The following is a 13795-nucleotide window of genomic DNA, read 5'->3' as shown; positions in this document are numbered from 1 at the left end:
TGACGCAACCCTATTTGTTTACTTTTGCATTTGTGGTCATATCCGCAAGAAATCTTTGTCTAGATAAATGTCATGAAGCATTTTCCTCTCTGGTAGTTTTATAGCTTCAGGTCTTCTGTTTAAGTCCTTAATCCATTTTGAGTTGATTGTCCATTGGTGATTAACTCTATTTTTCAACCCCCCTCTTCTCCTCAGAGGTGGGGTGGGGTTTGGGGTTGGGACTTAAAGTTCAACCCTCTAATTACAAGGTAGGTTCCTTTAGCCACTAGCCTCCATCCTGAAGCTACGCAGGAACTTGGAGTCACCAGTCATCTCATTGGTTATGAATAGCAAAAGATGCTTCTATCATCCCTATCACTCAGAAAATGATGAGGGTTTTAGGAGCTCTGTGGTAGGAACTGGACATGAAGATCTACTCTGTACGATGTCAATATGTCTACGATGTTTACAATGTCAATATGTTCACAATGTCAGTATGTCTCATTAATGGTAATATGGCTCATTAATGGCAATATGTCTCATTAACGGTAATATTTACCATTATCACTTGGTCAAGGTTGTATCTACTAGGTTTCTCTATGGTAAAAGTTACTATCTTTCCTTTTGTTGCTAATAAATATCCTGGGGGAAGATACTTTAAGGCTACCTACAGGATGGACGGCTCATGCCTGTAATCCTAACACTTTGGGAGGTGGAAGTGGGAGGATGGCTTGAGCCTAGGAGTTTGAGACCAGCCTAGGCAACATAGTGAGACCTTCACTATGAAAAAAAAAAGAAAAAAATAGCTGGGTTTGGTGGTGAGTGTCTGTAGTCCCAGCTATTTGGGAGGCTGAGGTGAGAGGGTTGCTTGAGCCTGGAAGGTGGAGGCTACAATGAGCTGTGATCATGCCACTGCACTCCAGCAAGCCATGATCACGCCACTGCATTCCACCCTCGGTGAAAGAGTGAGACCCTGTCTCAAAAAAAAAAAAAAAAAAAAAAAAAAGAAAACAGATTATGTACATATCTTGCTTCTCAAACCCATTAATTACATCATCAGTGTATCTCATCTCATCTGCAACAATTATTAATGTGGTGTTTACCTAATGGTGTTCTTCTATTTCCCTCTTACTAATTTAGTATTGGAATTTTTCCATAAGGAAGAGCTGCTGCTTATCCCCTATTCATTCGTTTATTAGATTCTTTGTATCTATAGAGACTCATGAATATTATATTCTATGAATTAAAAGTCAAATACTTTTATTATTTATTTTATTGCACAAATTGTTCCAGCTTTGGCCATTACGAGACTCCTGTGTTATTTCAACCAGGCTTTCTCCTTTCTTAAGCACTTTCTCATTTCCTGGCAATGTAAGATGTTTCAGGCTCTTGCATTTTTCCTGCCCAGCCCTGGAATCAACAGTTTCTCCAAAGTGCCCTGGTTCCTTTTACTGGAGAAGAGGACTTAGAAACAAAGATTTGGGTGCTAGGTGTGCTTATTGCTACTGGGGTATCATTGCTTCTAGGCCCTCTTAGCAGACATAGCTAGGAAATATATAATATATATATATACACACACGCACATACTAACCATGTATATACACACATCGATTATGTGCATGTTTGTGTGTGTGTGTGTATATATATATATACACACACATATATATATTAAATACCATGAGTTCATACTGATATCCGATTCCAATCTAATATCACAAGGTTCACTTTAGTCTTCCCTTTTTCCTTACTGGTAACTTCCTTCTTCAACAGTAAAAAATTGGTGGCTCTCATTATCTACTTATTTGTTCAATTATGATATACATATAACATAGTTTTATAATAGAGTTGCTAACTCATACCCTTGTGAGAAACACAATTACTGACTTGATTACAGCATTTATGTGGAATTCTTTTCATCTTTAGCCTTACAGTACCCAGTTAAGATACTGTTTCCTAAAGTTATTTAAGGCTAGTTCTTTTCTTCCTCACCTCTTTCAGTGTGGTTACATCCTTCCTTTGTAATGTAGTTAGGTCCAATTTATTAGTGTTTAATAGTCTCCTCTATTTTTTATTGTTTTTATTCTCAGGTGGTTTCTCTCATTGCGTTGGCTTCACTGCTCATCCTTTCTGAGCTACAGAAAAACATACAAATGTAACCACCCTCCTGGACAACCCCAGGTAGATGTCCCTCATATTTCTCAAGCCTAACATATCCAAACCTCATTCTCTCTCAAGTCTCTTGCCATTAATTTGCCATGCAGTAAGGCAGGTCAGAATGGTGACTCCACACCAAACCAATTGGGTTTGATTCCCAGCTCCATGACTTCAGCTGTATGAGTCTGGTTGGGTAAATTACTCAACCTCTCCAGCCTTCCATTTCCTCATCTATAAAACTAGGAATAATAGTATCTACCCGTGGGTTTGTTGTGAAGATTAAGGAAAAGTGAAAATGTGTAAATATTTAGAATATAACAGCACAGGCCAGGTGCAATGGCTCATGCCTGTAATCCCAGCACTTTGGGAGACCAAAGCAGGGGGATCACCTGAGGTCGGGAGTTCGAGACCAGCCTCACCAACATGGAGAAACCCCGTCTCTACTAAAAATACGAAATTAGCCAGGCATGGTGGCGCATGCCTGTAATCCCAGCTACTCAGAAGGCTGAGGCAGGAGAATCGCTTGAACCCAGTAGGTGGAGGTTACAGTGAGCCGAGGCCATGCCATTGCACTCCAGCCCAGGCAATAAGAGCGAAACTGTCTCAAAAAAAAAAAAAAAAAAAAAAAAAAAAAAGAATATAACACCACATAATAAGCAGTAGATAGAGAGATATATCTTAATTCTAACTCTTCTATCATATTCCCCATCTCAGTGAATAGCAACACCAAGCCTGAAACCTGAATGGCATCCTGAGCTCCCTCGTTCTTCCTTAGGCTCTCTATCTAATCAATGTCACATTCTGGTATACATATTCCCTTCAGTATATCGTGAATGTTTCTGGTCTTAATCTTCATGTCTAGTACGTTGGTTCAACCACCATCATCTCTCACTTTGATTACTGCCATTCCCATCTAACTTGTCTCCTTGACTTTAGTCTAACCTTTTCTTCATACTGCAGCCAGAGTGATCTTTCCTACACCCCTCTCTATCATGGAAATACCCTCATTTTACTTTTTGGCAAATATTAAAACACAAATTTTAGTAAATATTAAAAAAATGAAAATCACCTATAATATCACCTAGAGATAACCAGTTACCTTATTTTTGGGATTTATCCTTTCAGGCTTTTTCCATGTATATGCATACAAGGATACACATGCATATATTATTAAATGTATAATTTTCTTTTTAGAAATCTACATTTTAATTGACAATATTGTGGATCTCACTTCATGACAGAAAACAAAAGTCAAAACATTCATTTTCTTTTTTTTTTTTTTTTTTTTTTGAGACAGAGTCTTGCTGTGTCGCCCAGGCTGGGGTGCAGTGGCCGGATCTCAGCTCACTGCAAGCTCCGCCTCCCGGGTTTAGACCATTCTCCTGCCTCAGCCTCCCGAGTAGCTGGGACTACAGGCGCCCGCCACCTCGCCCGGCTAGTTTTTTGTATTTTTTAGTAGAGACGGGGTTTCACCGTGTTAGCCAGGATGGTCTCGATCTCCTGACGTCGTGATCCGCCCGTCTTTTCTTAACAGATTCATAATATATTCCTTTGCATGGAATAACCAAAATTTATTTCATTATTAATAGACCTTTAGGTTGTTTTCTTGCTTCCTTGCTTGCTTTTTTTTTTTTTTTTTTTTTGAGACGGAGTCTCGCTCTGTTGCCCAGGCTGGAGTGCAGTGGCACGATATCGGCTCACTGCAAGCTCCACCTCCCGGGTTCACGCCATTCTCCCGCCTCAGCCTCCGAGTAGCTGGGACTACAGGCGCCCGCCACCACGCCCGGCTAGTTTTTTGTATTTTTAGTAGAGACGGGGTTTCATCATGTTAGCCAGGATGGTCTCGATCTCCTGACCTCGTGATCCACCCGCCTCGGCCTCCCAAAGTGCTGGGATTACAGGCTTGAGCCACCGCGCCCGGCCCCTTGCTTGCTTTTATAGACAATAGCAAACACTGTTAGACATACAGTTTTTGAATGATTTTGCCTGATTAGTTCCTTAGGAAAAGTGTCATTGCAGGGTCAAAGAAAAGGCAAAGCACTGTCCAGGAAGGTTGTATCAATTTATATACTCATCACTGATATATGAGACCATTAACCATGTCAGGCTTTGTTCTTTTGAAATTCATAAACATATTTACATTGAGACAGAAATTTTTATATTTTTAGCTTTATTTTTTAAATGTATTACCCTTTCATGTCATCTGTCCATTTTTCCACTATTGTCTTTTTCTTACTGATTTACAAGAGGTCTTTAGACAGAAGATAGCATGAAGTTAGGGGATTAACTCAGCAGAACTGGATGGTCCAAACCCTGAACACTTCAAGGAAAGGTACCCTGGCCTGCCTCCTTGTGAGACAACCTCTAAAGCCCTGGAATATCCTACCAGTTAAGGGTGTCTTTGTTTGCCTGAGGCCATGGGACATGTCCAGATGTTAATGCTAACAAAGGGACCCTGTTATGTGGAAAACCGCAGGCCGTCTGGTAGCTCCTCCTCTGAAAGGGCTGGAGAATGAAGATCAGCCACAAGGGTGGTCAGCCAAGCCTACATGACTAGCGTTGGGGCTCAGAAAATGATACTGCAAATTAAAGGCCTCAAAAGCACAAATTTCTCTCTGGCCTTCTCCTGCCCTCCTTTCTCTCACGCCTCATTCTCCCCCAAGACTAGGCTTAGAAACTAGAATACCCCTTCCCCAAGGCAGATCATAGAAACAACAACCCTTGGCCAAGCGTGGTGGCTCATGCCTGTAATCCCAGCAATTTGGGAGGCCAAGGTGGGCAGATCATTTGAGGTCAGGAGTTTGAGACCAGCCTGGCCAACATGGTGAAACCCTCTCTCTACTAAAAATACAAAAATTAGGCGGGTGTGGTGGCAGGTGCCTGTAAACCAGCTACTCGGGAGGCTGAGGCACGAAAATGGCTTGAACATGGGAGGCGGAGGTTGCAGTGAGCCGAGATCATGACACTGCACTCCAGCCTTGGCAACTAGCAAAACTCAGTCTCAAAACAAACAAATAAAAAACAAAACAACAACAACAACAAAAAAACAGGAACGCTTTTTCTCCAAAGCCAGTCATAAAACCTAAAAATATTACCCTAATTCCCTGCCTTCTGTATCATAACTGGCTATAAATAAATTATCTGACCTACCTTCTTTCATTGTAGGTCATAAGACCCTCATTCCATAGTGGTCCTACCGCACACTGGGTAGGAAGGAATACTTCCCAAAGAGAACAAAGAGAATCTGAACAGCCAGGCCTGGCTGCATTTCCCCATTCAATCTATAGCATGAGATCATACCCTTTTTGTCCGATCATATTTCTACACGGATGTCCACACCTAAACATAAACTGTATGTTTATGTTTCCCCGTACCTTTGGGTCTTCAGTCTGAAGGCTCCCATGTCACATAAAACTATGATCAAAGAGTCCGGGCACAGTGGCTCACACCTGTAATCCCAGCACTTTGGGAGGCCGAGGCGGGCAGATCACGAGGTCAGGAGATCAAGACCATCCTGGCTAACGCAGTGAAATCCCGCCTCTACTAAAACTACAAAAAATTAGCCAGGCGTGGTGGCAGGCACTTGTAGCCTAAGCTACTAGGGAGGCTGAGGCAGGAGAATGGCGTGAACCCAGGAGGCGGAGCTTGTAGTGAGCTGAGATTGCGGCACTGCACTCCAGCCTGGGTGACAGAGCAAGACTGCATCTCAAAAAACAAACAAACAAACAAACCAAAAACTCTACAATCAAATAAACTTGTATGACTTGTCTATTACTCTGCTTTTTTTTTTTTTTAAACAGTGTCACTCTTGTTGCCCAGAATGGCGTGCAATGGCGTGATCTTGGCTCACTGCAACCTCACCTTCCAGGTTCAAGCAATTCTACTGCCTCAGCCTCCGAGTAGCTGGGATTATAGGCTCCCGCCACCACACCCGGATAATTTTGTATCTTCAGGAGAGATGGGGTTTCTCTATGTTGATCAGGCTGGTCTCAAACTCCCGACCTCAGGTGATCTGCTCACCTCAGCCTCCAAAGTGCTGGGATTACAGGCGTGAGCCACCGCGCCCAGCCTATTCTGCTTTTGTGTGTGTGTGTGTGTGTGTGTGTGTGTGAGTGTGTGTGTGTGTGTATGTCAGTGCTTTTCAGCAAACCTTCGGAGGGCAAAGGGGAAGTTATAAAACTATTTCAAATAAACTTGTTATGCTTTTCTCTTGTTAACCTGTGTTTTGTTATAGGGTTTTCTGTCATGACCCTTATGATAGGGAGAAAAGGGATCACCCCTACACCAGCCCCCAATTAAAACCCTGAACACCAAGCTAGAGTGAGCTTCCCTGGTTCTGTATGGCATGAACACAAATCTCTCACACATCGTTCCTGGGAGATTTTTTCTTTTTTTTCCTTTTTTTTTTTTGAGACACAGTTTTGCTCTCGTTGCCCAGGCTGGAGTGCAATGGTGTGAACTCAGCTCACCGCAACCCATGCCTCCTGGGTTCAAGTGATTCTCCTGCCTCGGCCTCCCGAGTAGCTGGGATTACAGGCATGCACCACCACGCTCGGCTAATTTTGCATTTTCAGTAGAGAAAGGGTTTCTCCATGTTGGTCAGGCTGGTCTCGAACTCCCGACCTCAGGCGATCCACCTGCCTCAGCTTCCCAAAGTGCCAGGATTACAGGCATGAGTCACTGCGCCCGGCCTGTTCCTGGGAGATTTAAAGGTTATCAGTTAAATTCCAGAGAGAGAGAGGACAATGGGAAGCCTGCACTTGGTCTCTCCTGGACCTTGGAGCTTGCTCTATGTGCTTTTGTCTGTTGCTGTTTTCTTTTTTGAGATGGAGTCTCACTCTGTTGCCCAGGCTGGAGTGCAGTAGCAGAATCTCAGCTCACTGCAAGCTCCACTTCCCAGGTTCAAGCGATTCTCGTGCCTCAGCCTCCCAAGTAGCTGGGATTACAGGCGCTTGCCACCACGGCCAGCTAATTTTTGTATTTTTAGTAGAGATGGGGTTTCACAATGTTGACCACGCTAGTCTTGATCTCCTGACCTCAGCTGATCCACCCACTTCGGCCTCCCAAAGTGCTGGGATTATAGGCGTAAGCCACCACGCTCAGCATGTTGCTGACTTTTAATCTGCATCCTTTCACTCTAACACTCTACCATAAATGCAACACAGTATTTGCTGAATTCTAGGAGTTCTAGCAAATCACTGAACCACAGGGTGGTATTGGGGACCCAAGAACACAGACAGAAACCAACGACTCCCTTGTCAAACACACATACACATATAGTCTCCATTCCACCATTTGTCTTTTATTTTTGCTGCTTTCTAAAAGGAGTTAATTTGTAAAAGGTCTGCATTGTAAAATTTGTTTTTCCTCTCTGTAGAGGTCCTAAGTGTGCATGAGGGTTTTCTTCTTTTATTCCTTATATAAGTTAAACACATTATTTTTTAAACTTAAGTTCCACACATTTTTTATATAAACTCAAAAGGGAAAAAACTTGGGAATATATGGAGTAAAATGTGAGGGCCCTTCAACACCTCTTTTTGTTTTGTTTTGTTTTTGAGACAGAGTATCGCTCTTGCTGCCCAGGCTGGAGTGCAATGGTGCGATCTCTGCTCACTGCAACCTCCACCTCCCAGGTTCAAGCGATTCTCCTGCCTCAGCTGCCCAAGTAGCTGGGATTACAGGCATAAGCCACCACAGCCAGCCTCTCCTTAATATTTGATTCTCCTCTGTATCTGTGATACCAGGACAATTCTTCTTAGATCTTTATACAGAATTCCCTTAAGGGATACATTTTTTTCTTGTAATAATGATTTGAGGCAGTTTTAATCTTACAGAAGATTAGAATTTTCAACTCATTTTGATATTGTAACTATTATGGACTAAATTATATTCCATATAATTAATTCCATATAACATATTCCCCCAAATTAATATGTTGAAGTCCTAACCCCTAATGTGACTTTATTTGGAAATAGGGCTTTAAAGGTTGTATTTTTTTTTGGAGAGAGAGTCTCGCTCTCTTGCCCAGACTGGAGTGCAATGGCGTGATCTCAGCTAACTGCAACCTCCACCTCGCGAGTTCAAGCAATTCTCCTGCCTCAGCTTCCCAAGTTGCTGGGATTACAGGCACCCACCACCACACCCGGCTAATTTTTTTTTTTTTTTTGAGACGGAGTCTCGCTCTGTCGCCCAGGCTGGAGTGCAGTGGCGCGATCTTGGCTCACTGCAAGCTCCGCCTCCTGGGTTCACGCCATTCTCCTGCCTCAGCCTCCCGAGTAGTTGGGACTACAGGCACCCACCACCATGCCCGGATGATTTTTTTTTTTTTTTGTAGAGACGGGGTTTCACCATGTTAGCCAGGATGGTCTCCATTTCCTGACCTTATGATCCGCCTGCCTCGGCCTCCCAAAGTGCTGCACACCCGGCTAATTTTTGTATTTTTAGTAGAGATGGGGTTTCACCATGTTGGCCAGGTTGGTCTCAAACTCCTGACCTCAGGTGATCCACCTGCCTTGGCCTCCCAAAGTGCTGGGATTACAGGTGTGAGCCACTGCGCTGGGCCTGTAATTAAAGTTAAATAAGATCATAAAGGTGAGGTCTTAATCCAATAGCAATAATGTCCTCATAAGAAGACGAAGAGACACCAAGAGTGCATGCATACAGTGCAAAGGCCAGCAGAAGAGGACACAGAGAAAAGCCAGCTCCTTCTGCAAGCCAAGAAGAGAGGTTCACTGGAAACCAACAGGGCACGCACTTTGATTTTGAACTTACCACCTTTAGAACTGTGAGATATGACATTTCTGTGTTTGCACTCAGTCTGCAGTATTGTATAGCAGACTGAGCAGGCTACGACAGTCACCAAAGATGCATACTCTAAGGTAAAAATTAAAAGCATACTCTTCACAGTTGACATTTCCAATCAGATGAAAATGACACCAACATATTACAAGAACTGTAACTCATATAGATTTATATAGTCCTCTTTTCTAATGAAATTCACATACAAATCTGCACTCAAATTAAACTGCTTTTTTGGGGTGAAAAAAAGTGCAAGGGTGTAAGGCAAAGCCAGATGCAATATCAAGATCATAAAGGGCTTTGAGGGCATCACTGAGGAACTAGAACATTTTCCTGATGGCAGCAGGGAGCTGCGCGCAAGTTTTCAGCAACAGAGTGACTTTCAACCAACATTCAACACTGAACAGCTATCTATTTAGAACCTACTAACTGCTACAACCTACTAAGTGCTACAACCTGCCTTTTAAAAAATTATTATTATTATTATTTTACTTTTCTGTATCTTTCAAATGCCTCACAATTTAAGTTAAAAGAAATAGATCAGGCCGGGCACGGTGGCTCAAGCCTGTAATCCCAGCACTTTGGAGGCTGAGGTGGGCGGATCACCTGAGGTCAGGAGTTTGAGACCAGCCTGACCAATATGATAAAACTCCGTCTCTACTAAAAATACAAAAATTAGCTAGGTGTGGTGGCATGTGCCTGTAATCCCAGCTAATCGGGAAGCTGAGACAGGAGAATCATTTGAACCCAGGAGGCAGAGGTTGCGGTGAGCGGAGGTCACACCATTGCACTCCAGCCTGGGCAACAGGAGCAAAACTCTGTCTAAAAAAAAAATCATTACATGAAAGGACATAATTAAGCGGGATTTGCTTAAAACATTTATTTTTTGAGACAAGGTCTGGTTCTATCGCCCAGGCTGGAGTGCAGTGGCTGGCTCACTGCAACCTTCATCTCCTGGGCCAAAGACATCTTCCCACCTCAGCCTCCTGAGTAACTGGGGACTACAGGCACACACCACCAAGCCCGGTTAATGTTTCTAGTTCCTTTTGTAGCAACAGGGTCTTGACATATTTCCCAGGCTGGTCTCGAACTCATGAGCTCAAGTGATCCTCCTGCCTCTGCCTCCCAAAGTGCTGCAATTACAGGCGTGAGTCACTGCAACAGGCCTAAACCTTTTAAATGAAAAAATATATGTATGTATGTATATATGGATATATATTCACTGCAGAAACTGTCAGGGCAGTGAAAGAATCTAGAAACATCTGACCGAACGCCGTGGCTCACGCCTGGAATCCCAGCACTTTGAGAGGCCAAGCTGGGAGGATCACTTGCGCTCAGGAGTTTGAGACCAGCCTGGGAAACATGGTGAGACCTGGTCGCTAACTACAACAACAAAGAGTCGCGCGTGGTGGTGCACACCTGTGGTCCCAGCTACTGGGGAGGCCGAGGCAGGTGGAGCTTTTGAGTCCAGGCATTTGAGGCTGCAGTGTGCCATGATCGTGTCACTGCACTGCAGCCTGGGTGATAAAGTGAGATCCTGTCTCAAAACAAAAACAGAAACAGAAACACATCTGAGTATACACACGCCTGCAAAATGTAATAAAAGTGTCACGCAATTCCGTGGAAAAGTGACTCAACGGATAACGGCAAGGCAATGAGAGAAAAAGGTAAATCCCTAACTAACCCCTTACCACAAATATCATACTCAATGAAATACAGATAAAAAGGAGAAAAAGAAAATATTTTTTCAATTCTTTAAACGTATTAAAAGAAAATAAAGGCGAACGTTTGCATAATCCTGAGATGAGGAAAAACTTTCCCCCAAAATGACACCTATGGACGCTTGCCCAAAAATAAATTGCGAATTTTTTTTCAGCCTCAGAGTCATTCGCAGATAGTAGAGGACAATATGTTTGTAATATTGGAACGGGTAAGACCGTCCTATAAAAGACCAAAAATCCGAAAGGGACACGGGGCGGGTGACAGAAACGGGGACAGCGGGGACAGCGGCCGCCTCTCCCCCGACCGCCGCCTCCCACCTCCCGCCTCCGCCTCCTCCCGGCGCGCACTCACCTCCGCAGACAAAGGGCGCTCCGGAAGGCTCCGCCCTCTGACGCCGCCGCCGCCGCCGCCGCCGCCGCCGCCAGGGTGGACCCGGGCGGGAGAAGGTGCCGAGGGCCCCACCGCCTGAGCCAATGACGCCCGGTGACTGGGCTCCTGGGGCCGGTCCAGCAGCCGGCGCGCCAGGACAGCTCTGACGACAGCCTCTCTGCAATGGCGGCGCAAGGCACTGGCCTCAGATCCCCAGTACGCATGCGCCGGCGGCGCCCGGAGCCTCCTTCCCTCATCACCGCCCTCATCGCCCGGGGTCCTGACTCCCACTAGCTTCCCCGGGTCTGCTTTTCATGACCCTGCGCCCTCGAGCCTTGCCAGGACTTTCCGGTCCGAGAGGGTCGAGGGGGACGGGCCGAGGACCCGTCCCTTGGTCCCTGCCAATCAGAAGCGTTGGACTGTCCGTCTCCATGGTGACGACACAAGCCTTGCTCTCAATCGTGGAACCACTCCTCCTTCCCATCAATTTCATATTGATAAAACTCAAAATATAATGATGATGATATTGGCCGGGCGCGGTGGTTCACGCGTGTAATCCCAGCACTTTAGGAGGCTGAGTTTGGTGGATAACTTGAGGTTCGAGACCAGCCTGGCCAACATGGTGAAATCCCCGTCTCTAATACACATACAAATATTAGCTGGGCGTGGTGACGGGCGCCTGTAATCCCAGCTATTCGGGAGGCTGAGGCAGAAGGATCGCTTGAACCTGGGAGGGGGAGGTTGCAGTGAGCGGAGGTTACATCATTGCACTCCAGCCTGGGCAACAGAATAAGACTCCATCTCAAAAAAAAAAAAAAAAAAGATAATGATCTCATTATATCATTATATAGTAATGCTACTGATGCAAAGAATGGAATTTTTCTTTTTTTAGGTGTAACATTTTGCTTAATTGGAATTCAGAGTTAGTGAGTTTTGTTTTGTTTTGTTTTTCAGACAGGGCCCTGTTCTGTCGCCCGGGCTGGAGGGCAGTAGTGCCATCATGGCTCACTGCAGCCTTGAACTCCTGGGCTCAAGCATCCTCCCGCCTCAGCCTCCCCGGTAGCGAGGACTACAGCAACCCTGAGCCACTGTGCCCCGCTAGTTTTTAAAACATTTTTGTAGAGATGGGGATCTCACTATGTTGTCCAGGCTAGTCTAGAACTCCTGGGCTCAAGGGATTCTTACTCCTCAGGCCCCCCAAGGTGCTGGGATTACAGTCGTGAGCACTGTGCTAGGCCCCAGAGTTAGTGTTCATCAGCATCAAAATTGTGTACATCTGTTTATACCAGTTATAATGAGATTTTACATATTTCATCTTTGAAAATTTTTTTTAAGATAGATACATACTGCCAAATACTGATCATCCACGAACATATGATTTAACTTGAGTATATTCATTGCTTGGAAGACATTTATAGAGTTCTGTTATATTCTTCTCTTGAAATTTGCACTTTAGCATGTCATTATATGGCAGATTAATCACTTCCAATTGAAGGTTAGGTGGGAACTCCTCAACTGCACAGTTACAGGGATATCGAAATATAGAAATGTGCTTTGCATTTGCATAGAGGTCCAAAAATGCTACCAGAACTATAGATTGAGCATGGAAAATACAGCCACTGCTAATTTTGAGTAGGGATGGTGATCTTGCTTCCTGTTTTAACTTTAGACAGCACTGAAAGTATATAAAGCAGCTTGGTATTACTTGTGATTCAATGTGGTCATTGAAATGACTTTATGATAGTATAAGTTATAGGTTACTTTAGCCTTGTAATTTTAGTTTGAATTCATTAAGTAATATTATCAAGTCTGCAGCAAAAGCTAATTTCCGAAGCCGTTTGGTGTTTTACAAGTGGTTGGGGGTGGTTCTTTTCATTTAGAAAAAAATTTAATCTCAGCCCTGAGCTAAAAACAAACATCTTGATAAATCTTTACCACTGTCAAGGCATCAAACTGCTGTGTTGTACGAAAGTCAGGATATTTAGCTTCTATTTCTGACAATAATTCATGAAACTGACAATGGCTAAGTTAACGAGAGCAAATGAAACTCTCTGTTGGCATTACTGGTTCAATAGCCTATGGCAGACCCAAATATTTTCCACAAAGTACCTGCTTAGCAAATTCCACTTGAGTTGTGCTGTGGTTTGAATGTGTTCCCCCCAAAGTTCACGTGTTGGAAATTTAATTCCCAATGCTGCAGTGTTGGGAGGTAGGGCCTTTAACAGGTGATTGGGTCCTGGGTTAAGCACTCATTAATGGATTAATGGTGTTATGGAGGGAGTTAGTTTTCTTAGGAGTGAAGTAGTTCTTATGAGAGCAGGTTGTTATAAAAGTGAGCTTAGCTTATTCTTGCAGTCTCTTCTGCATGCATGCTCACTTTCCCTTCACATTTTTGCCAAGTTATGATACAGTATAAAAGCCCTCACCAGAAGCTGTCACCATGCTCTTGGACTTCCCAGTTTCCACAACCATGAGCCAAAATGAACTTCTTTACTGTATAAATTACTTGGTCTGTTTTCTGCAAACTGACTAAGATAAGGTTATATAAGGTTGATGTAAAAGCAATTGTAGTTTTTGGCATTAAAAGTAATGGCAAAAACCACAATTACTTTTGTACCAACCTAATAATACATTAGGGTTTTCTTAACTTCTTTAAAAATATTCTTGCCTGACCAGGTGTGGTGGCCCACACCTGTAATCCTAGCACTTTGGGAGGCTAAGGTGGGCAAACTGCTTGAGCTCAGGAGTTCAAGACCAGCCTGGCCAACATGGC

General features: G+C 44.0%; 1 protein-coding gene across 4 annotated transcripts in view; it reads right to left on the bottom strand.

Annotated features, from left to right (window-relative positions):
* ZNF713 (zinc finger protein 713) overlaps positions 1-11223 on the bottom strand; it is a 59369-nt gene extending 48146 nt beyond the window's left edge. For all 4 annotated transcript variants that reach the window (XM_074034931.1, XM_074034932.1, XM_005549537.4 and 1 more), the window contains exon 1: positions 11005-11223. The gene's annotated coding sequence lies outside the window, so the exon portion shown is untranslated. The remainder of the gene's footprint in view (positions 1-11004) is intronic.
* Positions 11224-13795: the final 2572 nt, after the last annotated feature.

Source organism: Macaca fascicularis, chromosome 3 (genome assembly GCF_037993035.2).
Source record: "Macaca fascicularis isolate 582-1 chromosome 3, T2T-MFA8v1.1".
Classification (NCBI taxonomy): domain Eukaryota; kingdom Metazoa; phylum Chordata; class Mammalia; order Primates; family Cercopithecidae; genus Macaca; species Macaca fascicularis.
This window is presented reverse-complemented; position numbering and strand designations above follow the sequence as displayed.